This window comes from Eimeria mitis, genomic scaffold (assembly GCF_000499745.2).
Source record: "Eimeria mitis Houghton genomic scaffold, Emh_scaff3557, whole genome shotgun sequence".
Taxonomy (NCBI): domain Eukaryota; phylum Apicomplexa; class Conoidasida; order Eucoccidiorida; family Eimeriidae; genus Eimeria; species Eimeria mitis.
Window position 1 is genome coordinate 5,454 of NW_013571901.1, and position 460 is coordinate 5,913.

Genomic DNA, 460 nt, shown 5'->3' on the forward strand with positions numbered 1-460 from the left:
ATTATGTTTATGTGAAATATTTAATAGGTAAAAAAAGATAAAATTAAGAATAAAGATACTACAACAAATAAAAGGAGACAAAAAAATAAATATATTTGTTTAAAAATATTATAGATAAACAGAGATAACATGAAGAAATAAAAATATTAAAAAAATATTAAAAAAGATAAAAGGAGACAAAAGGAGACAAAATTAAGAAATAAAGATATAAAAAAGATAAAAGGAGACAAAAAAAAGAAAAAAAAGAAAAAAATTAAAAAAGATAAAAGGAGACAAAAGGAGACAAAATTAAGAAATATATTTATTAAAAAAAGTAAAAAGAGATAACATGAAGAAATAAATTTATTAAAAAAGATAAAAGGAGACAAAAGGAGACAAAAGGAGACAAAAGGAGACAAAATAAAAAATAAAGGGATCACACGTATATATATATATATATATATATATATATATATATATA